Source organism: Accipiter gentilis, chromosome 11, assembly GCF_929443795.1.
Source record: "Accipiter gentilis chromosome 11, bAccGen1.1, whole genome shotgun sequence".
Taxonomy (NCBI): domain Eukaryota; kingdom Metazoa; phylum Chordata; class Aves; order Accipitriformes; family Accipitridae; genus Astur; species Astur gentilis.
This window is the reverse complement of record NC_064890.1, coordinates 8839894-8866111: the sequence shown is the minus strand read 5'-3', so window position 1 is coordinate 8866111 and position 26218 is coordinate 8839894. Positions and strand designations below refer to the sequence as shown.

General features: G+C 42.7%; 1 protein-coding gene across 9 annotated transcripts in view; it reads left to right on the top strand.

Moving 5' to 3' along the window:
• GRM3 (glutamate metabotropic receptor 3) overlaps nt 1-26218 on the top strand; it is a 106095-nt gene that overhangs the window by 18117 nt on the left and 61760 nt on the right. For 2 of the 9 annotated variants that reach the window (XM_049814085.1, XM_049814092.1), the window contains exon 2: nt 20407-20515. The exons of 2 other annotated variants lie outside the window; for them this stretch is intronic. The gene's annotated coding sequence lies outside the window, so the exon portion shown is untranslated. Of the gene's footprint in view, nt 1-20406; nt 20516-23293; nt 23353-26218 lie in introns of all 9 variants that reach the window. 5 more of the 9 variants (XM_049814090.1, XM_049814089.1, XM_049814088.1 and 2 more) reach the window with 5 other exon arrangements.

The window sequence follows — 26218 nt, the reverse complement described above, 5'->3', positions numbered from 1 at the left end:
GTCCTCCCTCAGTTATTTCCACAAGAGTCTGCTCTGCATCTCTTCCAAAAAGGAAATCACTCTGCAACACAAGATCCTCAGTAGGAGGAAGGCAAAAATGTGCCTGATACCCTAAGATACCATGTTTATTATTTGGAGATAAGTTTATCTTGCAAAGGGAACTTTCTCTCCCAGAATTCAGAGTTTGCCTTTCCACTGAGATTTAACTTTTTTACCACATGCAAAAGCAACAACTTACTTATGCTGATGGGGATTTTTTTGCCATCTGAAACTTCAAGAGAGGCAAAGTTTTTAAAAACTTGTCATCAAAGGACATTACCAACAGGATCACTCTATATATGTGGTGTTACACGTATGCTTCCCTAAGTGTACGCTGACAACCTCTGTCAGAGACTGAATAGTGACAGACATGGGCTACGGAGGTCTTTGTTTTAACCCAATCCAAAGGTTCTTAAGTTCGTAGTGTTAAACTATTAGACTTGAAGTGGGAATTAATACAGGGAAGTCCTTTTGTTTGCTTTATACGAGAGATCAGGCTGGAAGGTCATTATGGCCCCTGTGCCTTTACAGTCAATAGATCTGTGAATTAGCTATCTATAATCTTCAGGGATGCCAAATTAAAACTGTGCTAAGTGAGGTAAAAAAAAAATTATTAGAAAACCTGGCAAGCATTCAAGTCTAGGCTCACTGTTCATCTTGATCTTGTTGATTTGAAAGATTTGCATTTCAGACCTTTCTGAAAATATTAATTTATTCTTCCAATCATCTCATAGTGTCAACACTTCGGTCCAATATTAAAGTATTCAAATATGCAAAGTCTTCTCAGTTTACATACCATGCATACATGATAACTTTCATCTTGGTTATAATAAGGACTGAACCAACAATTTCCTAAGCCAAAAACTTAACATTCTTAAACTAAAACACTGCTTCCTGTTCAAAAAGCTGAATTGGGCTCAGAGCTTCTGTGGTTTGAGTGTGGAGGAGGTTACACTGCACAAATTAAAGCAAATACACTTCCTTCCAAGTGATGCTGTCAGAAAGTGACTTCTGCTAGACTCAAGGTTTTCGTGTAGAGGCGTTTGCAGTATCATAAATACCTGCTCTTCCTCCTCGAGTCAAGAGTTCCTGAGACCTCAGGTCCCCTGATTTCCTTTTTGAGCACAGATTCCCTGGCAGGGTTCACCAGAGTTTAGTTTAGTTCAAATTCAGTGACTGGTGGGCTGAATTCTTTCTTTTCTCTCTTTAGCCTTTGCTGTCTTCTGTTAAAAGCTGTCATGCATTTGAAGCTCTCTGATAAAAGGCTAGACTTTGCCCCTTCTGCATCAACCACCATGAATCTGAGTCTTATAGCCCCCAGGAGTGGATTCTCGTGATTTCCCTCGTGTACTCCTTTCTCCTCCTCAAGCCCACCTTTTATTCCTCCTCCTCCCCTGCTGCACTTAGCAGTGTCTCTCATTCTGAGGTTGGCTCAATTAGACCTAGGGGAAGTCTTTCCTCGGGCTGTGAAAGCTTCCTGGAGATTCCTGTGTACTGTAATCTTGCAAAGATTTCCCCACCCGCTTGATTTTCTCCTCTCTAACTAAGCCAGCTGACTTTAGTCCCCCCCAAAGACAGGACTATTAACAGGATGAGGACAAGGCCATTATAATATCCATCATCAGTTAGATGGGTCTTCACCGCAATCAGAAATAGAATTGCTTCCCTGGCATGATTTGGGTTAATATGGTTCATTCCTTTACATATTCAAATTGTCCTACTTAGTAGTTCAAGATGGTCCTTCTGACTTTGAGTGGCATAACCAGGTAATAGCAACAATTACAAGTACACTCCCCTGCTGAACCTTGAGAGGATACACCATCTGTATCACTCAATCCTTATAGCCTAGGTTGTATTTATGCTTTGGTGTTTAGGGATTTGGGGAAATCTTTCCCCTTTTCACCGCTTTATGTTCAAGGGTCTATAATCCCCCGCGCACACACCCTTCCATCAGTATCTGTTAATGTGGCAGAGGATTAATTACCATATAGGCAGCCACTGGACCTACACAGGGACTGCACGTAGCCCTGCCCCGCTAGTACTGGTCCCCACTACTGACCTGCCAGGGTGATGCTGTTGCACTAGTGGTTTTGATGACTTGGTTGTCCTTCTCTAGGACTGCATTACAACAATTGGAATTTAGTATTAACATATTCCTGCTGTGTTTAGGAATGTCCAATTTTGCTAATGTCTTTACAGATGAAAATGTCTCTTCAGCTTGAAATTGAAGGATCTCCATTGATTTTCACTGAAATACTTTTGAGTTACAGCACCATAAACATCAGGGAAGCAGAGCAAGTTATCCTTTCATAGCATTTGAATTCACAAATCCACCAGCACTAACTTTATTATTTTCATAGATGTAGCAAAGAAGACTAAGGGAGCTGTTTTCATAGACAAACCTTTGTTTATGTCTCATCAGGCTGCATATTTACTGCTTAAATGGGTCAAAAAATACTTACAGAACAAGGAAACAACTCTCCTTATGAGTCATATATTACTAGGTCCAAACTGTTCTTAAACTGCTCCAGTCCAGAGTTAACATATTTTTAAAATAAATCCCAGCTGTCAATGGATGACTAGAGGTACAGAACTCATGTCTAAAAATTATTCAGTTCTAATGTCATGTCATGTTAAAAAAAATGTGTGATATTAGGCTAGACATTTCATAATACTGGACATCTGTCTTTGACAAATAAATATGTAATATTCAAGAAAAAAAGCCCTAGGAGAATATTAAGGATGTTACTGATCTTTTTAAAAAGAGAAGAGCTTAATGAATCAAAAGAGTTAAGGCCATGTTTTCCACAAATACAGATGAACAAGCAGCTGAAGATTATTAAGATGACATCAAAGACTGTAATTTCATAAAGTTTTATCCATAGCTTGTATCATACATCTGAGCTCTGCAATTTCAATGTCCCCCTCCATAATTTACTCAAAGACGTGGATTTTGCCCACAGATCATGGGTTTTATCTGGCCAATTAACAGTCTTTTTCCTGGATGATTTTTCAGTTTGGTTTGGTCCTGAGAGTTGAGAAATGCCGCAGATATTAAGCGGAGCAGACAACCTTTGATCTCCAATCCACCTGCTAATTCTCCATTGGATATTCAACATAAATTCCTTGCACAGACTTGCCACAGAAACGAATAGCAGCTCAACATGCAGCAAGTGAGGAATACAGACAATGCCGAGGAGAAAGCATTTTCTATTTCTGTGAGCTATTTTTAGCTCACAGGCTGTTATTCCACTGAGTAAACTCAAGTCAGGTAAAAGAAAATGCACTTTCCAGGCTCATCTGCATAGAGCACTGGATCAGTCGGAATTCTCAATACCTTTAATGTGCTCATGTTTTTAACACTTGGCTAGCAATGTTCTGTCTGGCAGATTGCTGTGGCAAATCCAGCAGAACTTCTTCTACAGACCAGTCAGCCTGCTGGATAATAAAATACCCCCCAAATTTACATTGTGCTAAAATAGATGCCATCATCATCTAAAAACAGCTGGCTAGCAACATGCAGAGGCCCATGCTACGTTTATATTGTTGCAATAAAAATGGCAATCAGCACTTTCCCCTTCCTAACTGCCTCTTGCCAGCCTCCTGGCTTCTTTCCCCGTCATCAAGGGCGATGATAAGATTTCAGGTCTCCCATTTCTCGGAGCAAAGGGCCATGACTCACACACCAGGTTGGAGATTTAAGCCATGGTCTAAATCTCCAGCTCCCAGTGATTAGTTTAGCAAGTCTGACTTCAGTTCAGCACTTTCTGCACTACTTTCCTGGGCAATGACAGTGTCATTGTCGTTGACAGTGTCAGTGATTGTTGACATCTAGCTTCTCTGCTTTTCAATCTCTCTTGATACAAGTGTAGGTGGTCCTTCATTAACCAAGGTGTTTCCATTTAAAAAAAGGCCACGGGAAACTTGATCCCTTTTCTCTTGTGTCGAGTTAAAAAATACGCCTTTTGTAACAGTCATTTTCACTCTCTTTCTCATTGCTAAACACTTCTTATTTCCCCCTGTGGATGCAAATGCTTCTGTAAGTGTATTGTCATAAGGGTTGCTTTTCTCAGAAAAGTAGAAAAGCATGGATGTCAGGAAATTAATCCTGGACCCGTGCAGATTCACAGACCGCAGGTTGAAAACTGCAATTTTACTGTTACTGGGAAATAACATTAAAAAAAAATAAAATAATCAAAATCCTTGCCTTAAAAGCAGTCTCTGGGCTATCAGATCACACACTGAAAACAGTGTTTCAGACAGATTTCTGGCTAAGGCTTTGGAAGAACAGACAATTATATGGACTGTTTTTCTTCACTGAAGTACTTTTCCACAGTACTTTCTTCTACATTATCCCATTGAAGAGGGATTTTGCACTCTTGGCTCCCTAGGAATGCACCTCTAACCTAAGGATTTACCCAATTCATCTTTATGCTATCATTTAAAAAAACAACATCAGTACTATTTATGCTGAAATATATTAGCAGAAACATATTTCACCACAATGACAAACCCTGCGTGTGTTCTTAGTTCAGCAGGTAGCTCTCATAATTTTCCAGTCACCCTGGCAGCTCCACCTCCACAATACCTGTGTCCTGACACATAAAGTGTTCTGGTTTCTGATTTCTTGACAGGTTGTCCTATCCATTTGTCCAGTTGGTGCTCCAAAGATGGTGTCCATCTCTCATTCTGTTGGTTCATTACTGGACCAAGTGAAGCAGATTTCCCTTTTCATATCAGTGTGACTACTTCCCACATCACTTTTTGTCAACCCTCTCAACCTGTTAAAGCAGAATGATAAACTCTTCATGAGAGGGCAAGGCTTCTCCGGTTTGTTTGCCTGCTTGAAGATTTGTGGTAGCTATTCTCAAACCCCTCTGTGATATTAGCTCACACAGTAACTTCGCCTTCGGCTCACGCAGGTACACAAAATGTTTACAAAGATGATATACAGGTAGTTGAGCATCCTAAGCATCTGGTACAACTGTGTAGCTTTGCTTTCAACACCTCACGTCTGGCAGAGACGTTCCAGTGCATCTAGCAAAATCCGTGAGCTGCCTCTGTGTTATTAAACAAATAGAAATGGTCTTACCTCTTTTTCAGAATATTAGAAACCACAAATAGTTCTGCTAATCCTAGTCATGCCAGAGTGACCTTAGGCCATTTTTTAAAAATGTCTTTGAGAAGGATGAAGCTCCCAAGTGTAGCTGTTGGAAGGGTTAGACATCCTGTCTACATAAGACTAGATTAATTAGTCTTCTCCAGTTAAGGGAGAGCCAGGGTCTTCACCTCCCCCTTTTTAAAGCGTTTTTCTGGGGTTGGGATGAATCTGTCTCCCTTGAGGTCTCTGCCTTTCTGCACTGATGAGAGGGGGAGCTGTGTTGCTATACATGGCTAGGCTCCAGTCCTTTGAATGATTAAAATTAAATAGGATTAAATTCACCTATGTTGCTTATTTTTTTCACCTACCGTAACAACTGGGAATAATTTGCCTAAACTTCTTTCTTCTCAGTAGCAGTTTGGAGGCATTAATTTTTTACCACTTTTAAGTTTCGGATTTTTTAGTACAGACTACGATGTATATTACCAGTGGAAATATTATGATATAGTAGGGGTTTCACCACATGCTTCAGTTGTTTTTATACCTATTATTGCTGTGCCATCTTAATGCAATTTTCTGCAGACTCCTGTGTTATTAACCTGCATTCATCACTTATATCCCTCTCCTGAGGCTTGTTGTAAGACTCTATAGAAGAAGATAAACAAATTACAGATACAGGAATTAATTGTTGCCTCATTGGAGCACCCCAATCAAGGGATTTTAGGAACATCGGTTGGAGTGAAGCAGCCCATAGGCCTGATGGGAATGGTAGGAAGAAGGGCTGAACAGAACTGGAGAAAACAATAAGCAAGAAAACGCACAGATTAGGGCAGACACGAAAATAGAAGTGTTAAAATGACTGCAGACCTCCAAGGAACGAAGTTTCGCAAGCCAGATGTTAAATACTCCTTCCAGCAAGGCTTGCTGCTTCTTGCTCACACAGCCTTTTCAAGGAGCCGTGTCACCTCTGCCTCTTCTCTCCCTTTATTTCCCTGCCCACTTAGGATCAGGCATAGAAATCCCCACTCCCTCCAAAGGGAGAAGGGTCAAAGTGGCTTGACCCTTTCCTGGCAGACTTTTGCTGGCCCCTGGTCCCAGCCCCGTCTCCAGCCCAGCCCAGCCCTGGAGGAGGGCAAGGAGAGCGTGGGGGAAAGGAAGAAGTACCACAGTGCCGAAAAGGAATTCGGTGTTAAAAGAACAGGAGAGAGAGGAGGAAGGAGGGACAGAAGGGTGAAGTGAGTTCAGAGAAAGGTGAGGGCACATCAAAGTGACTGTGTATATTAAAGAAGCATATGGTGCCTTGAACCACAGGGGAGCTGTGTTGTGCTATAGTGGGTAATGACAAAGAGTAACAGACTGTCCCTTTCCCTGAAAATCGTGTGATTGAAGTGGATAAAACACATCAGACGGGAGATGAGTGACTGGCCCAGCGTCCAACAGGAGCTCTGCATCACCAAGCTAGCCCCAGCCAGATGTGCCAGCAGCGAGGCACTGCTGCCCTCCAGGAACACGGCAAGGCAGGGAAAACCCGGGAAATGAGCGACGCAAAACTGGGATGAGGCAGAGGGTATGAAAAGGGCAAAGGAAGGATGCAAATTTGGCTCCAGAGAGAGTCAGGTTTGCTAGCCTGACTACAAGTGTACACAGAGCCCATGAGAGGGCGAGAGCATGACCGAGTTCTTTGCTTGGAACAAAAATAGCGACTGTGAAAGAAATGGGAAAGAGGCAGGCAGACACAAAAGAGAAGAAAGCTGGGGAAGAAAGGAAAAGAACATGAAAACACTATCCTCAAAACCAAAGCAGACATGCTAGCCATATTAATTTCCAGTGCAAATGTCCTTCCTCCACTGCAGCTCAACGAGGGATCTGACCACAGTTAACTTGTGGTTTTTTAATAAAATTAATAATAATAATAACAACACAAAAGCCAATATCAAGAAATAAAAGTTAAAGGCTCAGCTTAGTTCTACAGGAGAAACATAAGGAGAAGCTTTGCATGGAGGTGAATGTGTTCTTCTCTGTCTAAGGAAGAGATTTGTGGGTGGCTTCAAACAGTTTCAGTGGTGGAGCTGATAATCATAAAAAACAATCTCTTCTGTTATGTTCTACAGTTATTTTTTAGCCACAGCTATCAATCACACTGCTTTGCAAAGAAAGCAAGTGCCAGTATCTCTCCTCTGTAGAAGCAGCACAGAGATGGGAAACAACTTGCCCATAGGCAACCAGTACCAGTAAGAACCCCCATCAACAGGGTCCCAGCCTGGCCGACGCCTCCTCTGTGCCCCCCCTGTGAGGGCTGGGGAGAGCTTTGGTCTTGATCTGCCGGTATGACAGTCAGAAAAAGTCCTGCACCTTGTTCAAAACCACAGGGAAGATTCTCATTTGCCTTGACTGCTGTCTGGCCAAAGGAAAATGGTCATTTCTGTGGCAGCGAGCTGAAGCATGCTATGGGTATCTGTACTGGAAACATGCACTGGAATAACTAACTGCATGGGTGAAATTCAGGGGTTTTTTGCTTGATTATAGTCATTCAGGGTATGACTGGGAGGAAGCATTTTATGCTTTGGACAATGATATCTAAAGTCTGTAGATAGAAATTAAATCTACACATAATACCAGCAACAACAATAACTGGAAATTAGGAAGATGTTTCCCACACTTGTAAAAACATAACCTCTACAAATTCTCTTGTACCTTCCCCTGCAGCATCTGGTGCTGGCCACTCTTTGACACAAGATGCTGGACTAGATTGGACTTGGGTGCAGTCCAGCCTGCAAATGCCTGTGTTCCTAAATAAGTTGTGAAGTATTCTCACATTCTGCTTCTCAGCCGGTATAGAAAAGCCCAAATAAAGCATAATCTTCTCCTTCGAGAAATCTCACATTACATACTTTCTTATATTCTGAAGCAAAATTCCATTCAATGCTCTCTTCAAAGCACTTGTACTCCTGACAATGGTTTTGTAATGTGCTTATCAAGGCTTCGCTTTCCCAGCGGAGAGCCACAGTTAATTACTACAGTCACAGAGTGTTTGCAGCGGCAGTTCTTAAACACCCTGCTGTCCTCAAAGGTGTCTGGGTGGTTCATTCTTAAAATGACCACCTAAAAGAGTGGAGTGGGTAGAGATGATCCAGTTGATTTGCAGATTTTAGTATGGGATCGTTTATCACATTTCCTTCTTCAAATTTGCAACTGTTAAACCAGAAACACAGAAACAGGAGACAAAACCACAGCTTTTGAATCTGAATTCCACCATCCCATGGAAAAATGTTTCTTTTTGTGCTACAAATGGAGGACAGATGAAGAAAAGATACTTCTTTAGAAACCAGAGGGGCCAAATTGGTGCATGGATGAAACTGTTCATTTTCATGATCTCTTTAAATTCAGATCAGTGTTCTTTTAGTGCACTTTTTGCAATTACAAAAGGGATCTTGTCTTTTATTACATGCGTGTAGCTTGCTTCACAGAAGGGAAATGTCTACGTTCCTTGACTGGCACCGTTTCAAACAAACCATGTAACGAATAATCAGCATGCACGCTTCATTGCAGAAAAATGCACTGTCCCAGGGCTCCGGCAGGCAGAATCCAGGATCTGGACCACAACATCTAAAGAGCTAATGGGAACAGATGCGGCCAGCTATCTTTGCGGGACAGGCACAGAGCTGCTGCCCTACATAAGAAGCTGGTAGATAATGGATCCAACCTTGCAAACAGTGGTGATCAGCCTGAGCTTTCAGGGAGTTCTGTGGGAATGATGAGAGAAAAATCAAGTCCACATAGCCAATAGTCTTAAGGAGAAAAAGACTTTAAAGGGATTCTTAAGCTGTGGATTTCCAGAAGCTGGGAATGTTATTAGAAAAAAAAAAAAAAAATCACTAAATTTTTGCCTGTTCTTGTATCTTGTGTGCTTCCATGCCATGTAAGGAATTATGTAGCACACAAAGGAAGAGGACAAAGAAAAACATCCAAGCCTCTAAATCCATACAACAAGACACAGCAGAGAAAGCAATCAGCCGGATTCATCATCTTCGGTTCATCCAATTTACACCTGCTGTAGAGATGACCCTTGTAGGAAGAGAAATACCTGGCAGCTATTGTCCAGTCACGTTAGGTATTACATTCCCTCCCCACGGACCACCAGTGGCCAATACATTGATTTTACAATCAGTCCAACAGCAACATCTTTAACACCGTGCTGGATTATTGCCCCGGCTCTGATTCAGGGAACACTTCCTCTAGCTCTTGTGTTTTCCTTGGAGACCTCTCCATCTAAGCACTGACCAAGCTCAACCTGCTTTGGCTTTTGAAAGATGACAAGGTAATAAATCACAGCTCTGGGGTGAGCAGGGCGGCTGTGTTATTGTAGTTCAGCGGGAAGACTTCCATACAGCGCCATGACAGCTTCCCACTTTGCAAGCAGCAGTGTGTATGTCCAAACCATATCCCGAGATCAGTAGACAGGACCCCTCCTGTGTGCCCACACCCCAGCGGGTGATGGGGAGGGAACACAAGCAGCCGGGCCACAGTTGCAGTAGCAGATTTTCAAAAATTCACCTGGACGCTGCAGACTTCCCAGGCAGGCTATAGGAGTGTACAGATACCACCCTCCACAGAGAAGACCTTGTCTCGGGTGTTGGTAACCTGTCTCCTGCCCTGTGACCCTTCAGGCTGGAGGCGAGCGAGAAGAAAAGCCCGGTGTTCGGCAGCACCGCAGCTGCAGAAAAGTCCCATGAAACAGCTCCCGTGGTCCAAGATGCTCCGGCCGTGCCCACCCCAGCAGTCCGTCCTCCCCCCATAACCCAACACGCGCTGCACTCCTCGGACCGTTACGCTCTTGTTGAGAAATAACAAACTTTGGAGATCTGGTGCCAAACACCGGAGGAGTCACTGCGTGACTTTCAGGTGCGTTTAGGGGATTTTTATCCAGCAGATAAGAAGTACCGGACAGTGGAGCTCTGCCCCACAGCTGCTTTGCTGCCGGGCTCCTCACAGCAAGGCTGGGGACTCGGTCTCTAGCTGGCAGACCCCTCCTTGGCAGACCAGCACCCTGCCAAAAAGAGGGATCCTCTTCCAGGCACCTGCAGCCAGCCTACAGCTGCTGCAACAGTTTCGAGGGAAATCTGGCCCTCTACTGCCAGCAGCAATTTATGCGCATTTGCAGGTGTGACACATTTGCTTCACGTGACCTCTGGGAAGGCAAAAGCATTGCCTTGAAAGTGTGTCAGTGATACCACTTAGCACTTACATTTTCTACTTCAAAGTGTTCTACCACCATTAATGAACTGAACTTAAAAATAAGAGCTGAAAACACCGTAATAACATGAAAATATTGCCCTGGAACAAGTATATAAGCAAGAAGGCAAGAAAGCCATTATAAAATGAGGGCATCTTTTTTTTTTTTTTTTTTTTTTCTTTAATGAGCTGGCTTTGCCCAATCTATTTTAAGTGTAGCTGAAACCCTCCAGCCATTTCTTGATGGTACTGTGCTGTGGAATATAGCAACTAGAGATGTAAAATTTCAGTTCCTGTGACCCTGGTGGCCTGGGAGAATAGAATAATCAGTTTAGGAAGATCTTAAATTACTTCACTTATCACTCCAGACTATTTTATGAGATATATGTAAATGTATGGTACGGAGTCCCTCACAGAAAGATTCAGCTCCTGTTATGAAGCTCTGGGACTGAGGGACTCAGCTGAGATTTGACCAGGAGCTGCAGACAGAGGTGCGATTTTCTTATCAAGGCATCATCAGGACACATGTAACTGTGAACAGATCGGATAGGTTTGAACAAAGCAAGCAAAATTGCCAAATCCAGGCATCTCTTAAGTTAGCCTCCCATTGCTTTTAATGGGGTTAAGATTTTGCCTGCTGGACCGAATTCCCAGCTCTGCACTGAATTTACTGTAGTAGAAATCCCTTAATCTCTCTGTGCTTCCTTCTCTCTGTGCTCTTTCCTATCTCCTCATCTGCGGATAAGGATGATACTAATGTCTGCCTCCATGGGTGTTATGAGAACTAATTAACTGAGCTTTCAGAGAAACTTCAGCAGCAAAGGCAAATTCCTCATCTGGAGATGAAACACATACACATACAAACACACACACACATATAGGGTATAGGTATTTGTGTGTATAAAGATACATACATATATACATACGTAAGCTATACCTGTCACCTGCCAGACCTTTCTTAACGTCAAGGCTCTTCTCTTTGCCTTGTCTTGCTGTTACAATCCCGCTATTTTTAAATGCTGGGCTTTATTCCAAGTCAGTGTGGGAATGTCAGGCAGGTAGTTGTTAAAAAAAAAAGAAAAGCCTTTACCTTCTCTTTTTTTAATAGCATTTTTGTTCTGTAACCATTGTTCCTGCCAGTCAGAAAAACTGCTTGGTTTTTAATGAAAAATCCTAACACCAACAAATTGCAACCCTCCCTTTCAACACAGACATGCCCTTTGAATTTAATTATGCCTCAGGCAATGCATTATAACAGGCATGTGATAAGTGACACCAAAATCTTAGAACAAACACATCAAATATCCCCCACCGGGCAAAAAAATAGCTCAGTACCAGATTGCTTGTTTTGGTAGCAAGTCACTCGGGGCCAGAGTCTACTTCGGCTAAATCTACCCCGTCTGGGCTGAGGGGTGGCAGCTTGGCCCCACTGACGCCAGCACCCTTTATAGCCACGGAGGATCTGCTCCCTGTGCAGCCCTCAATCCCTGGCTCTGGCACGAGAGGATGGCTGCAGGAAAACATTAATCCTGCGGAACGGGTGGAGGACCCCGCTCTGGAGCGGGGACATTCCTGGTGAGGTGATTCAGAGCACCCAGTGGGAGCCGAGAGGAGCCCAGGGCAAAGGAAGCGGAGGAGTTTGGGAGGTTTCCTTTCCTCCCAGAATAATTTCTCACAAGCTGTGTCAACTATCTGCAGTTAAACAAATACTTGAAATATCAACATTTCCCATTTGGAGGGAGAGGCAGCACCAGTTACCTTCGGTTTTGTTGTCTTGGGAGCTGCCACAGTCAGTGAGAGAAGACCGCCTGGGATTTTTTTCTGAATGTTCGCAGAAGAAAATATCCTTTGAAAACAAACACCCACAGCCCTGCCTGTAATGCAACACCAGGGTCAAACTCTGTCCTTTGCATCCTTCTGCATGCTAACATGGGATAACGCAATGCCCCTCTGTTGTTTAGACCCTCTGTGATGGCCAGTGACTCCCGAGCAGAAGCAGATCTATGTTTGCCACCTCTTTGGCAATTCTGGGGGTGCATAATGGTTGGGTCTGCTTATTATTAGGATGCAAAGTATTCATATGTATGGGGAGACAAGTTACAGATGCCTCCTGACTGCTGGTGGGCAAATATCAAGAGAAATTCCATGTAACCTCAAAAGCCATATGGCTATAAACACAAAATGAAGCAATTGCAATCCTGCCAGCTAGATTCATTCTTTCAAAGTGGCTGCATTTGACCTGGTCTCTGTCTTTCATTCCCTTTCTCCTCTGTACAGGTGCCTTGGCTCACTGACATTTTAAGAGAGGCAATTTTTTTTAATTGTATATCAGATACAGCTGCTCTGGGTGTGAAGACCCTTGTTTGTGTCAGGGAACTGGTTCCCTGCAGAGGTGCAGATCTCTCATAAGCTTCTGCAGCACCTGTTTTCACTGAAATCTTAAAGATGAAGGACAGAGAGTGCTTTATAGAAGAGAGGGCTGGGATGTGCAATCAAGTTGTTGTGGGTTAATGTATTTCTGTGCAGCAGCTGAGCCACACCAGCCAGCCGGGTTCACACCTTCAGCTTGCCATAAATGCAGGATTTAAACTACACTTTACCCTGGCCTGAGTATGCATCTGATCAGATATTCACAATAAATTATTTGCTTTCTTGATCACAATAACTTCACCGCATAACTGAGTGCTCCAGGTGCCTCAATGTTTAATTCTTGATTTCACCACTAACTTGCCCTGCAACCATGGCTCATATCACCTCCTTAGGTTTAAAACTTCAGGTGTAAAATGGCTATAACCGGAGTGCTTACTCAAAAAGGTATTGTAAGGACAAATACAATAAAGCCTGTGAGGTGTTGAGAGATCCTGAATACCTCAGCTGGCCTGAGGGACATTTTACACACACCGTTCCGCTAAGAGGAATCGGAACAGCAGTGCTTTGCTTTTAGTCATTCACAGTGCTCCTCGCTATTTATACAGCTGTGGAGCTGACAAATGATTTAGAGTCTTGTCTTTTGCTGCAGTAAATAGAAGCCAACAGGGCTGCGTTGCTCTACAGGAACTGAGAAGCTGGACCGCTTTGTTGCATGTTTTAACGCAAACCTGCAAGTCACAGTGCTTGCACCAAAATATTTCCAAGTGTACCTCCTTTGAAAGAAGAAACTTTAAGAGCTGCTGTCATATATCCTGCATAAACAATGTGAAGGATAAGATCAAACATTTGGAAAATGTGCAAGTACACCGAAGGGAAATACGGTGATTTACTGAGCTTTAACCAGTTCAATATAATTCCATGAATTTTCCACCTAAAGGACTTGGATTGCTGTAACCGTTACCTGTGAATAAAGCTTGCTTCTGGCAAGTGATAATTAATTCTTAAATCTTGGGAGCTTCTGAGTTTCAGAGACCCCTGAGCACCTTTGTATGAAGATTAGACATTGTTTTTTTTTCTCCTTTTTTCTTTGAAGTCTTTTCTTCAAAGATTGCAGCTCACTGTTCAGACTGCATAAACCCTCTCCTGACAGAGACCGCTTTTCTCTGTGCTCGCGGAGGCTTTGGGCCTGACTCTGCGCTCCCTTACTCCGCTCTGCACCCCACTGAAGTGTAGAGAGAGATGTCAGCATCACATCGCTGCGAGAGGGGAGGAGAATCAAACCCTTTGCCAAACACGTCAAGTGAATTGCTCACCCCCTGTGGGGAAAATTTACCACATAACAACGCAGTAATTGATATTGATGGTGCATGTTGTTCACATTTCATTTTTTAGACACTTGTTTTCGGGGTTGTGAGAAGCCAGGTTACAGTGATCAAAGGTCGAAGCCTTAAGTTCCCTGTAAAACAACTTCCCCGGGGCTATGCCTAATGTGGGAAGAAATTAGTGGTGAGATTTATACAAGGCACGTACCTAAGCTAAAAAAGACCAAAGATGCTAAATTACAAGAGTGAGATTTTCTTCTTATTTACATCCCTATGACTTGTAAGCAACTGCTCTAATCCTGAAGAAATTACCTCCTCCCCATTTTTCGTTGGAGTAGGAAGTGTTTGGTCCATAGCAAACGCAGCCAAACTCTAATGTTCACACCTTAGATGAACTTCTTATTTCTCTCTCCTCAAGCTGTGCTCTTCTTGATCTTGTCATGAAAAAATATTTTGCAACTTCTTTTCTAATGAAAAACAACAACTGTGCAGTCAAGGAGAAGTGTTTGGGAGTTGGTTTTTTTTCTATTCTGGGCAACTGCTTTCTGTCAGCTTATTATAGGGGAGGGGAAAGGAAGAGAAAGGGAAAGGCAAAGGATTCATATAGTCCAGGAATTCATTTTTTTACAGCTTGGGATAAATGACCCCCATTAGTGAGAAACTAGAAAACTAGGGTTCCACTTTTATGATTCAGAAACCATAAGGTTGGTTGAATTATATGTATAGCTGGGCTCCGTGGTTTTGGTGTTAAAAAGTACAAATCTTCAGATATTCCTACTGCTGCCAGCACTCTCAGCTGTCCTCTTTCAGTGACAACTTACCCCCCAAAACTTGTGTGAGGAAGTCACTGCAGAGGTGAAAAAAGGTTGCACCATACACATGAATTCTTGATAAATTAAGTTTCTACTCAATGTAATCACAGTAAAGACCCAAGACATTGGGTAAGAGCAATGTTCTACGGTCTGGCCAAAATTGACACCTTTCCATTCGGCAGTAACACAGTTTTAGCTAAATCACTGCAAGTCACTGTGGAAGCCTTCACACTGAAAATACATGGCTGTATGTTCAGCGATGAAAGCAATACTTAATTCACACTATGCCTTGCTCATTAGTAGATATTTTTTTAAAAAAGGTTATCATTAAACCTTTGTTAGGCACAAGAAATCAGAAGTACCAGAAAAGTGAAGTGTCTTGCTCAAGACATCAGGGCCAATGACAGAATCAGGAATGGAGCCTGGAGCACTCACACATCCCATCTTCAAACCATCCTTAATGTTACAGTGCTTCCCAATTTAGTGTCCTAACTGGCCTACTCGTACTCAGTCCTTCCAAGCACTCTTGAGAGTTTGCTCCCATGTCATTTCGTAGCGCCCAGCCTGGTGAAGGAAATGCTTCTAACTCTTGTTATGAGCCTCTTTTTTTCCCCCAAAACTGAATGCACAGACCTGAAATTTTGGACCACTTCTTGAAATTGGCACTGCAGGCCCCATATGCCTCCATCACCCACCCTGAGCATGCACAAGCGCTGCCCCGTGGTGGCCCAACACGCCAGACACGCAAGTGCAACTGCACCAGGAGACTTCTCTCCAGGGGCCACAGGCCAGATGACAAAGAGCCAGGAGAGGAGGATTATAGCTGAATATCTTTGCCCAAGGGAAAGCAGGCCAAAGAACACAAAATGTCGGCAGAGGGCATGTTGCCCTTGATTGAGTGGAGAAGGGCCCCCGCTGGCTGGAAACCCAGAATTAACAACAACAAGAAGAAAATTAGTAAGGCTTGCCAGCTGGGGAGAGACATCTGGCTAGTGATCAGAGGGGCCTGTGAGTCAATTAATCCATCTCCGAGCTGGATTAGCACATTGAAACATGCTTCCCTTCACTGCTGCAGAGGGACCTGTTGAATGAGCTGTAAAGATGAATGGAACTAAAGAAATTTCATTTAGATGAAGAAAAATGGCTCTGAAGTAGTGGGTGGGTGTTTTTTGCATGCCTTATGTGCTGAAAGGATTAAGCACAACTCAGAGAATTTAGGGCATGAAGCAGCCATTTGGATACAAAAGCTCTTGAATTTAAGATCTGATGGGTTTAAAATTTGTATCTAGATATCTGCCTATTTATTTCTCGTGCTTCTGGCATAACCAGGACAAAAGATACTGCAAACACAGATTAGGGTAAATAACTCTTCCAGTCCATTCTTCCCCAGCTGTGTTATATCAAGTTACTGTGTGTGTCTGCACAGAAGCTATTCCTGGGCTCTTTTGCTATTATATGGAATGGCAGGACTGTTGCTCAAGGACATCATCCTGCATTTAGCTCTGGAGAGACTGAGACTCAGTCTCCACCTTCTCTGTCATTGCAGATCAATGGGACATGGTCTCCTTAGATACTTCTCAGATCATCAGAGATAGGATTTGAAGGGACCTCTTTGGTCACTGAGTTCAGTTCCTGCTGTCATGCGCCATCAGGTCATATATTCCCTTCTATGGTTTTCTTAAGCTCCCTCTTCAATTTTGATTTTTTGGTTTTTATTCCTGCTGTTGGAAGGCTTTTCCAAAACTTCATTCCTCTGCTGTTTAGAAACTTCTTTATAATTTCCAATGCCCATTTATTCAGGACCAGGTTATCATCATTTGTTCTTGTGCCAGAAGTGGCTTTTAGTCTCCTCCCTGCCGAGTACTCAGCCCCCTGAAGTGTCTACGGATAGCTGTCAAAACCTTCAGCTTTCCTTTTACTCAGCTAAATAAGTAAAGCCACATTGCTCTCCTCCCTTAAAACAGGCTCACCCCTCCCCTGGTTATTGTAGTAGTCCTTTTCTGCACCTATTCCTATTTCCGTTACTATTTTTACAATAATACATGGATTATACACAAGTTTTAAGTGGTATCCTGTGCAATGGCACCAACACTACCTTGCATCTACAGAAAATATCCTTTCTGTCTATACCCTGGAAGTTGCATTCACTGCTTATGTGTGTGTCCCCTCTGTTGTTTTCAGCAAAGGAGCTTTCAGCTTTAGGAAAGTATGAGGAATTCCTGTTAGCACCTGGAAGCTTATACTGGAGACCTCTTAGGAAAAGACACACAAGTTTTCTCATCCACAAGAGGATGCCCAGGAACAATCTTCATGCAGCTGTTAGCAAAGCAAATTCAGTGCTAGGATGCATCAGCCAAGATTTCTCTAGTAGAAGTAGTGAGGACTGTCTCTGTGTATTACTATTAAGCTAAACAGTGCCAGTGAAAACTCCTAGACAATATAATCCAATTGCCTACGCTGAGAAATTGCTTGAATGATCCCTGGCATAGTTCTGACCTGAGACCCGGAGTTCTTCTGGGACATGACAGTGTCCCAAATACTTCCTAGACATGGCTTGGGACTTAGCACATAGTGGGGACCATTCACTATAAACATTTGCAATGTGGGCACCCTATTTTAGAGGCTGAGAAAGGTTAGCTGTATGGGGGTCCACCACTGTGGGCCTAATGATCTCATTGCCTGAGAATGGTCCCACGTAAATTTAATTTATTAGACTAGACATAGCTATTGACACTAGTGTCTAGCATCCTCATCTGAACTGTGCACAGTTCTGAACATCCGTATTCATAACAGAGGAGCTCGAAGGTTGCAACTACAGGTCTTAAGCAGTGACAGACACCAGAATATGATCATCCATATCACTTAATTGCTAACACAGTCTCTGGCCCTTGAGTTTTGACCAAGGAAACTCTCCCAATGCAACTCCTGGGAAGAGGCTGGACACTGTCTGTCCCAGCCCCAGCAGCATTCACAACAGACTCCTGGATGTGACCATCCGGTTCTGGAGTGCCAGACATTTTAGCTGTAAGGGTACAGCACAGCTGTGCCAGATGGTATCCCGACTAGAGAGTGGTCCATGTCCCATCCTATTTGCTAAGATAATTGCAGCGAGACTGGATCAGATGTAGTGAAGGGCTATTTGGGTGATCAAGAGAATGCAGAATTAACTCTATGAGAGCAGCTAAACAGATTTTCAATCCTTTTGAAAAATCCCCTTTATAGTCAAAGAGAGTTTTATATACAGAAACTGTCCACAGCTCCTGGGAATTTGGACCTCAATTCCTTTAACTGGAGCATCCCAAATGATTTCAGCTGTCACATGTCATGTCTGAGAGACAGTGAGGTTTGACACAATATGTACCTTCAATCAGATGCAGCACTTCTCTGGGAGTCGATGACAATTGCTGAGCATGATTTCCTTCCCAATAAATATGAAAACTCCACAGGAAGAAGTCAAAAGAAATTTACTCTCCTTTAAGACATTTCATATAAATCCCCTTCTTTCCTCTGCCCCTCTGCTATCTGTCTCCTCTCTCAAGGAAAATGCCAAAGTGGATAAAGTCAGGGCTTATCCTTCTGGAAAACAAAGGAGCCTAGAGTAATGAAAGCCCAAACCCATGAACATCTGTACGTAACTAGGGTTGTATCAGGTTTGCAGATATCTAGTCCCTATGGCTACTGAGTCACTCAGTGTCCACTGCCAGCTTTTGGCTGTTATCCAACACAGACAGTCCCAGAGATAAAAGAGGGAAGGACTCCCTCTTGGCATGCATATAAAACCTACTGCAGCGAGCGTTCTGCCTTGTTAGGACTCCTAGTTATACTTACACAATGCTTAAACTACAGTATTTGTCACAAATCCAGGTATCTATCTCATCTGAGGAACCAGGGAGGGGATGAGAAGCACTTACCTGCCATTTTCTTTAAGTGCAAAGGAAAGACTCAAACCTGAGCGCCAGTTTGGGACATGTTCAGACCAGAGGTTCAACAACACAAATCCCTCTTTGTCTGGGGACCACCATGGGTTCCTCCTCCTCTGATGATGTCTGAGATGAAGCAAGTGAAGTACAGGCAAGCTTTTTGGTGAGGAGAGAATACATGCAGAGAAGGATAAATGCCATGGACTACACGGATGCAGGAGCACCTCCCTCCACCTCCCTCCAGCTCTGAGGAAGGCATCTCAGGACTAACCCAGCAGCATCTTGTCCCTCCCCACCAGCTGCAGGCACCCCCCGCTCAGTATGCCACCAGTCTGCCTTCTCTCCTAGGGCTCTGGAGTTTTGTTCTGTGCCTGTGCAGTGAAGCACTGAGCACTGTCAATTGGGAGCCATTGGCTTAGGACTTTTGCTACAGGTGCTTCTCAAACACTTTTTTCCACTCATTTCCTCCCCTGCAACCCCAATTAACAGCCAAATGCTGCTAGAGTTTTGAGATATCTATATACTCCTCGATTCATGCATTTCACAGTCGTCTTCTAAGCAACGTATCTTCTAAAACCTTTTGATCCATAAATCAAAAAGTAATCCAATGAAACAAGTGAACATAAACAGGTATGTATGCTTGAAAATAAGAATCTTAACATGAAACGCAGGTTGATATAATAGAAGAAAATCTAAATTTATGGGCTTTATAAATATACCCAAACCTACTTTCACAGCGCATCAGTGTGATGAAAGGACTCCAACTTCTCTCATACCACCAGTGGGGAATATGGGACTTACAGGGATGGAGTAATGTGCCTACAGTCACACCTGACACAGAACTGTGAATTCAGTTGAGATTTCCTGATTATCAGCTCATAAGTTAATCGTGATGAGAGAAAAGAGTCGATTAGGACAGCCCTAGGAGCATGAAATAGCTCTAAGTATCCCTTTATAGCCATTAAGCCATGTTTCTACAGTATGGCACAGCAAAAGACGCAGGGAAAGGACCAAGGAGAGACAAGACTGGTCAAAATGATTGTCACCCATCTAATCTCTGTCAACTGTAAACTTATAGGTGTTTGCTGCCAGCAAACACAAGCTACCAGCAGTGGCCATCTCAGAAACAAGCAGTCCCTCATTCAAGAAGGAAAAGCAAATGGGTGTTTTAAACCTACCTGCCAACTGCCCTGACCTTCCACTTGTGTATAAGGGAGCCTGTGTATTATAAAAAGAAAGTGTTGTTTAAAGAGAGATTATTAGCTTGTTTAAGAGCATGTCCAACAGAAACTCTGGGAATACTAAGGAAGTGTTTAAAGCAGATTGCCTGCCTCATTCAGATGTGTCAAGGAGCTGATCCAAAGACACCCAGGAACTTTAAAAGGCACTGGAGCAGGCCCATCAGTTTCTAGGACTAATAGGAGCCGAGCTGTTAGCGCTTTTGCACGACATCCTGTAAGAAAAAGCACTGGCATTTGGCTTACTCAGGAGAGATTTCACCATCTGTTATGGTAGAGATCCAATAATGATACAAAAAACAAATAAGCGAAAAACCCTAACACTCTGTCACCATTTCAAATTTAGTGAGGTCTTAAAATATTCCTGCACAGGTAGAGGATTTTGCTGGAGGAGAATCAACACAGCAACGGGCTCAATTACATCCGAGTTTCCTGTGTAAGATCTGTCAAGCAACTCTTATCTTCGCGTCTGTAAGTGAGTGTGAGTAATGGGTTTTATTTAAATTCATGTGGTATTTACTACCTACACCCAGACAGATAATGGACAGATAGCAGAACAATGATCAGCAAGTGGCTACCACTTAATTCTTGTTTTATTCTGCAGCTTGCCTGTCTTCATCTGTCTTCCCTTCTGAAGAAGTAAGCACGCTCCTTCTGTCTCAGATGGAAATGCAATGGCCTATTATGAATTCATTGCAAGTTTTCCTTTTTCCATCCAAAATCATGACAGTGATAAAAAATAAAATCCCACAGTATTTGTTTCCAAAATCATTCAGCTCCATGCATCTGTGTTTAGCTTTCTGCAATTGGATTTCTCATCCCCCAAAAGGCACAGTCAACAACTGAACTTTCTAAGTAGCAAATATAACATTTAAGGAGTCTATTTGCCTTACCAAAACCAATAGGTACTAAGTATGGTGGTAAAGGCAGTGCATCCTAAGAGATACTGAAATAATCTGTTGACTTGCTGCAGTTCTATTGATTTCAGAAACACAAAGAGAATATGCTGAACAGGAGGAAAAAGAACATTAAGTAGGATCACGTGAATGCGGTAGTAAAACATCCTACATACTCTCATCAGTGTCAGCTTCCTGCAGGAAGAAAATATGTGTTCAGCCCTGAAAACTACCTCCTTTCAATACGAGTATTGGTACGCATTCATTTGCTCTAGCTATCTGAATTCCTTTGGGTTTAGTGAAGCTGTCAAAACCTTGCAAGTGCGAATGCTGTTGTGTAAGTAAAATTAATGACTCCTTTTCTGCTTCCCATATTTTAAAGCTTTAAATGAGTCTTATTGCTGGGGGAAAGGGGAGGAGGAGCAGAGGGGCTGTCAGAATGGAATTGTAAATCTTTCGGTGCTTAAAATCTTAGACCTGATTGACCTCATGACGATGCTTCAGACCGGCATTTATCTTGGTGCTGTAAAGCAAGCAAACTATCTTTACCCAGGCATGAATCCCACTTCGCAATCTGTTGTAACTAACTAGGGTATGAGGCTCAAGTGGAATGCTCCAGTCAAGCAAGTAAACATCAAAAAAACAAACAAAAGCATTTGTATTTGTGGAAGTATTAAATGTATTTATAGGATGACCTTTGAGTGTGTGTAAGTGTTGAAGTAAAGGCACGGTAATGTGAACATAGAAATAAGCCAATTATTAAATAAAATTGAAATATATGACTAATTAATATCAATAATAAGTCATGCTTGCCCGAACGGTGTGTGCTGACGTTTTAGTTGATGCTTGTCATGATATGGCGACACAGAGTGATGGTTGTTTGGGGAGAGGGCTGCCTCGGTGTCCGGATCCCCCAGCACATTGTGGGCTGCACCCTGAGCTATAGGCTGGCTATTTTCAGTACAGTGAGGAGGACTTCCCAGCAACATCCTTCTTCTGGCTGCAAGATGAAGGCTGGCTTCAGAAAGCAGCGTCAGCCTGCCAAGCACCACTGCCTACATGCTGTCCATCTATGCCAGGGGCTCTATCCCAGGGTAATTTAGATTCAAATCAATAGAGGTTATTGACACCCTCATATTTCAGCTGGCCATTTTAGAAAGGCTCTCCAGAATGCACTTTGGAGCGGGAGCCAGACCCAGGTGCTCTGAAAATTCCATGGGATTTTCCTAAGGAACTTGCGTGTGCCCAGAAAGAAGAGGGCGCCCTGAGAAGATGGCTAGCTTATGACTCTTTCTCTACATGCTAGCAGCAGAGATGACCCCACATGCCTTATTTAATTTTTCTTCCTTCAATCCATTCAGAGGAGGCAGGTGGTGTAATTCTCTGGAGACTATCTCCTCTTCTACCAGAGTGTGTGCTCCTAGCTCTTGCTCAACCTACCAATACACCCTCTCATAACCACGAAAAAAAATCTTTCCTTGTAAGATATGTCACAACATTGAGGTTTGGTCTGAGGCATGTCGCCAGCTGAATGAAATCTGGCTGAAGCCTGGAGAAGATGGGATTAATGTTGCTATCCAATGGGGCCAAATTTCTCCTGCCACCAGAGGCATACCTAATTTACCTCCATGCGAGGAAGAACAGAGTGTACTCACTGACGAGACTACCATTCGCTGGAGGAGTGTATAGCACATTACAAACATTAATTCTTAGGACGTAACCACAAGGTCAGAAAGTAATATTTTCCCTATTTTATATAGGCACAAAGAGGTGAGCCAAAGACAGAGATGAGACTGGAACCAAGTTTCAGTGCACTGTTTTACTTACTAGACTGGAGCCCTTCCAACAAATGGAAGGGGATTTTGTATATTATATTGTAAACCCAAAGCCAATAAAAAAAATTCCTGTGAGTTTTAATGAGTTGACTGTAGGAAATAAAGGGTGTACCTGAGTTTTCCTAAAAGATTTGGGGAAGTGAGTCTTTAAATTAGATATTGTCCTAAAGTCAAAAAGTGCTGAAGCACACCTTCATAGAAAATGTCAGGATTTTCTCTTTCCCATAAACAAAAAAAATGAATATCCAGGGCACTTTGAGTGGTTCTGGTCTAATGTTGTACAACTCTTTTCTCTTGGTTCTGCTACTGTCTATGCAGTCACTTCCCCATTAAAATTCATCACCTTTCTGGAAAAATAGCTTTGTAAAGGGTTAGTGCCATGGCCACAGTGTTCTAATTTAAGTGAGGCAGTATTTGTAAAGAAAAATAGGAATTCAGTTAATGTGTTTGAGGTGAAACAAATAAGCTTAGGGTAATGAAGACCTGAAAAAGAATTTTTGTACCCTAAATGGTGTCTACTTTTTGCAGCATATCAGTGTTATAACAGGAACCACTTCTTCCCGTGCATGGACTGGGCTGTACTGAAGGTAATACCCCACTGCCTCTAGCTTCTTGTTCTCTTCATTGCTCTTAGGGACTGACGATCTCTGAGAGTTAAATCCTAGCACTGGAAAAGAAGTGAGCTTTTCATCTTCTGCCATTGATTCATGCCATAATTCGTTTTCTTCACAGCTTCTTATTGGTAAAATATAGGGATGGCATTTATCCCCAGTCATAAAGGGATTTGCCTGTGGTGGAGAAGTAGAAAATATTCTTGTTTATTAGTTCAGCTAGTGAAAAGGAGAGAGCTGTTCACAACTCCATGAAAAAATATTTCTGAGTGTAAGGGTTATGTGTTCAAAAGAGAGAAGTAACCAAAGGAAAATGGGGGGTGTTACAGGTTTACTTCCCTGTTGCCTTGCTGAGCCATCTGGGATACCAACAGTCCCTGGGTGAAGGTCATGCCATTGCTTTAGACTCACGATATGCGCTGAAACACAGCTAATGCTCTCCTGTAATTGTTTCCTGAATGTTGAAAGCAGCCAGAAAGCCCACATGCAGGCATGCATATATATGCTCATTGCTACTCTTAGGCTGATGGAAATTTTATAAATTGCTTGCCCTGTCTGGAACTGTATTGCTTCCAACCAATATCAGCACATTGATTTGAGCAGCAGATCTAGGAGTTTAAAATGGGTTCTCTGAAACAGCAGGCTTAACAGCTGAAAGCATCAAACCTCTGAGCCTCCATGCTGGCCAACTGATGAGTTTTCAATTTCTTCTCCATGGCTCCTGAGATGCAACAACAAATTCATAAGTTAGTCCTGTTGACTTTTAAGTGTCAATGGAGAAAGTTTACACCTTCTATCAGAAAGGAAAATAATCAGTTGGTGTACATATACGGACCTCTAATAGACATGTTAACATGGCCCACATGCTCGTTTTGCAGATCCATCTGTTCCTTTACTCAATATGTTTACAATGAGGACCTACCCACACTTGCAGCAGTCACTAAGGGGCACCAGCATGCATCTGGCAAAATTAATTAGTTCACTTGCATGTCTCAGGTTAAACTGCTGTCCCAGACAGTGAATGCAGGTGTGTCCATATACCTGAAGACAAGATCCAGCTCTATATCACATGCAGATATCTATTAAAGCTCTCTGACTTTCTTACTACACCTATTCAAATTCAATATACTTTGTACTAGATCCATCACATAAGAGAGGGAAGGAGGGAGGAATTGAATTTTTCCACTTGAAAAATTATGGATCTTTGTATTACATTTCTATGCCTTCCCACATTACACTCATATTTAATTTAAGATCTTAAGTGGTTCTAAGTAAGGTCCTAAGATTCAGTTTAAGTACAAAATATTCATTCAGGGTGAATGAAAAACTCTGGAACAAGAGAACAAAAAGGTTTTAATGATAACAATGGTCCATCCAGATCCATCAACAAGATAATCACGATGACACAAATGGAGTCTTTTTCACCAGTACTTAATTTGGCCATTGCCTGGCACAGTGTTTTATTCCACGTGATTACAGTCTTAGCTCAAAACAGTCTGTTGGTACACAAGAGCTCATAGTTCAAGTCTATAATGTTCCTGACTCAATGAACCAGTGGAGCCAGTCAAAGGTCTCATGTTGACTCTAATGGATGTTGATACAGCGACTGACACAAATTCTTGAATTCAGCTTGAAAAATGTACATGTTTTCTCTCCGCGTAAGAGACCCTTTCAGCGGTGCCTGTTGCTAAATTTGTCAAAGACTTGCCATCATGTGTCTCTCGAGCCCTAGCTGAATGGAAATGTAGGGTGTGGTCTGTTTGAGGTTCACTTTAAGGTGAGCTGAGAGTGTGCTAAGGGTGAGAAAGTTCCAGCCAGGAATTGTGCAAGAGGTACAAATGGAGATGGAAGGATTGTTGCTTTGCCATTTAAAAAAATCTAGCAAGCTTTTCTTCAGAAAGCAATTGCAGTTGCTCATGCTTTGAAGCAGGACACTGAGAGTGAGCTCAGGAGTCATTTGGTGGAGACTTTTGTTAAACCTCTGAGAATATCCTGAAGCTGGGCTGCTACCAGCCCTTCAACATAATCACTGCTTACACATACTTAGGAAAACCATCTTAAGAGACCAGTAGCTGAAGCCTTTAAAGAGTCTGTCCTCTCTGAAAACACTTGAGCCTCTCGGTGCTTCTGATGCCATCCAGAATAACGCCACACAGCAGAGAAAGAGGCTGCATTGCTTCACTCTGCTTGGGACCAGCTTATCTATGCGAAGAATGACAAAATCACAGAAGCAAAACCAGAATTTTGCTGCGATTGCTGTTCTCAGCAGCCAGCTATAGTAGGGCTGATCACCAGAAGAGTCTCTTCTCCATCTCCAGCAGTCAGGTGGAACGAAAAAAAAACCCGACATGCCACTGAAATGCTAAGGGCATCCAAAACGTCTTGCAGTGTACAAATAACTTGGGAGAAAGAGGCTGCTAACATGAAGAGGGGGAGGGTTTGGAAGAGGAACACAAGGAGATTGCAACTGGGAACAAGGAGTGGGATACATCTGAGAGTTGCTGAGGGACTGAGCTGAACAGTAATCAATGAAGGGAGGAGTCCACAGACTGAAGAAACAGAACTTCTAGCATTTGCAGTCCTATCATAAAAAGCAAACTTCCTACATGCAAGCATTTTAACTATAGAGTACCAAGTTAACTCACCATATTCATGCTGGACTAACTGGGGCATGCTGAAAAGATAATAAGAACATTTATCTGTCATGAATGCAAGCTTATAGACTGATATGTCATTTGATATCTGTGACTGTATTATGGATTTGCCATTAACTTTCAACTTTAGCCATGCTGACAGAATCAAAAAACATATTTATTACACTCGGTGGGTTTTAATCGACTTT